We start from the raw sequence: 2,764 nt of genomic DNA on the forward strand, positions 1-2,764 counted from the left end.
CATGGCAGACCAACTACACATAACATGGCATATTAACTACACATAACATGGCAGATTAAGTACCCATAACATGGCAACTGCATTTATTCATTCAATGAATTTTCCTTTCACTTCTGATGCCCCTCAAGAGTCATTCTCCCATTTTTTTAAAAAAAATTCTCATCATCTTGGGTACAAAACAAAATGTCCACAAGGACCATGTCACATCGCCCCAATTTTTGCTCATGGATTGCCCGCCCCTTTCTTCATTTTCTTGTGTTTTGCTTGGATCTCCAATCCCGACTTGTACCTTATCTCTCTTGGACGACCCTTTGTGATAGAACGGGGTGGGTTCCTGACCTGGGTCTGTGTGCTTGCTGTTCTAGATCCTATCTCCGAGTTTTCAGATGATGGCCCCATGGATGAAGGCACGCTTGATGTGCGGGGGAACCGGTGTAAGGCTTCCTCAGCTTTCCTCTTCTTGATCTCATCAAGCTCTCCTTTCAGTGCCTTCTTGTGTTTTTCTGCGACTCTCGCTGTCTCATCACTCTTGCACGCTTCATCAATTAGCTCAGCATAGTTCTTTGTCAGCACAACGTGCCTCACGGCTTTCATGGTTGACTCAGGTCTCTCATCATGCACAGCCAGAACTGCGTGTGTTGTCTGCGGCGCCAACGCATCGTCAGCGTCCCAAGTCCATCGCCGCCTTATGAAATGGCGGGGCATCTGTGTCACAGCGTTCATGTCTATTACTTTTAGTATGTGACAGCACACAATGTCGTCCCGTTCGAACTTGCAGCATTGGTAGTAGTACTCGCCTTCGCCTATCGAGGCTTTGACGAAGTAGTTCCTTCCTTTGTCCGGGTCTTTAGGTTCTGAATCTGACATGCCCAAAATAGAACACACCTTGAACGTATGTTCGTCCACCTGGAAAGCCGTGAACATGCTGGCACGCTTTATTTCTTCCTGGAATCTGCAAGTTTTGTGTGTTTTCTGTTAAACTATCATGCACTCTTTTCTTGTACCGCCTTATGTTGTCATGGAAATAGAAATACATTTTTTTTGAAGATGGCAAACATAGTTCATTGAACATGGCAAATATAGTACGTTGAACATGGCAAATGCAGTACACTAGACATGGCAAATGCAGTACACTAGACATGGCAACTGTAGTACATTTTCAACTGGACATCGTCATTTTTCCACACCAATATTACCCAATGGAAGCACATTGCATAAAACATGGCAACTGCCCTTTTATTTAAACATGGCATCTACAGTTGAGTAAACATGTCAATTGCATTTCAACAAACATGGCAGATGCATTTATTAAACATGGCAACTGCATTTCGGCATATGTGTCGCCAATATAACAATTTTTCCAGTTGACATTGGCATTTTCATGCCAACATGCCCCAATGGAAGCACAGTGCATTAAACATGGCAACTAAACTTCATTCAACAAGGAAAATGCACCCGAGCAAGCATGGCAAAACAGAATTTTCATTGAACATGGCAACATGCAGCTGAGTAAGCATGGCAAACAGTATTTCATTAAACATGGCAACTGCACATCATGTCAACTGCATTGCACTCTATAAGGCACCTACTGACTTGGTGCTTTTTCTGCAAATAAGACTGTAACGCAACCGACTTACTTGTTAAAGATCTTGTTGGTATATATCTTGCTCATTTGCCTCTCTATCGGTAAATACGTTAGCAATTTTGGCTGCTTTAGTGCCGTGGTCGCTTCTTGCTATAGCTCAGATCCCAGAATTTTTTGTTGCAAAGCTGTGTATTGCTTGGAAAACTGTAGCAATGAGTTGCCAGGGCTGACGTACCGCTTCAAAACAGCATTGAACCCCTCGTTGCGCTGCGTAGTCTGCAGAAAGGGGAAGAAGCACTGCATGAAGTAGGCCGGCACCCAGTACAATCGCTTCTCCCACAGGCTAACAAAAGTCTCGTTGTCTTGGACTTGATGTGTTTCAGTCATGGCCATCCAGCTCCTTTCAAACTCCTCCACCGTCAAGCTGTGGTCCACGCACAGCTCGAATGCCTTGTGCAGCTCTGGACGGTCAGCAAAGAACGGTCCTAGCGTCTCCTCAGCCTTCTTTATAATGTGCCACCTGCAGTGCCTGTGCACTGCCAATGGAAAGACCTCCTCTATGCCTGCACGCATGCTGAAATCTTGGTCTGTTCTCATGTTCATCGGAGCAAGTCCATCCATGCACTCCAAGAAGGTCTTGAACAGCCAAACGTACCCATCCGTGTCTTCATTCCGGACGAGCCCGCAGCCGAACTACAACGACTGATTGTGGTTATTTATTCCTATGAACGTAGCGCATGACATCTTGTACATATTGGTGAGGTACGTCGCGTCGAATGAAATGCAATCTCGGAAATGTTTGTAGGCTCTCCTTGCAGCACCATCCACCCAATACATGTTCCTGACACGGTCCTCATCGTCCAACCTTATCCTGTAGAAGAAATTTGGATCTTCCTTCGCTTTTTCATCGAAGTAGGCCATTGTGACCTCTATGTCTGCCAACTTGCTCTCTCTACGGTACTTGGCCTATAGGTTTGTGATGTCAGCTGGTATGTACGGCATGCTACTCAGAGTCCCCTTTTTGCTGTGGATGAGAGATAGTATCTGTACCATTCTTGATGGACCGACGTTACAATCATGTAGCAGCTTTACGAATTGCCTTTCGACGGGGGTGAACCCTCTGTGGGCGGTCAGAAATTTTACCAGGTCGAACTTCTTTATGAGTTGGTGGTTGTGCTC

The 2,764-nt window shown here is 45.4% G+C and overlaps 1 pseudogene; it reads right to left on the reverse strand.

Annotated features, from left to right (window-relative positions):
• Positions 1–342: 342 nt before the first annotated feature.
• On the reverse strand, positions 343–2,506 carry LOC119298590 (annotated as a pseudogene).
• Positions 2,507–2,764: the final 258 nt, after the last annotated feature.

Source organism: Triticum dicoccoides, chromosome 5A (assembly GCF_002162155.2).
Source record: "Triticum dicoccoides isolate Atlit2015 ecotype Zavitan chromosome 5A, WEW_v2.0, whole genome shotgun sequence".
NCBI lineage: Eukaryota > Viridiplantae > Streptophyta > Magnoliopsida > Poales > Poaceae > Triticum > Triticum dicoccoides.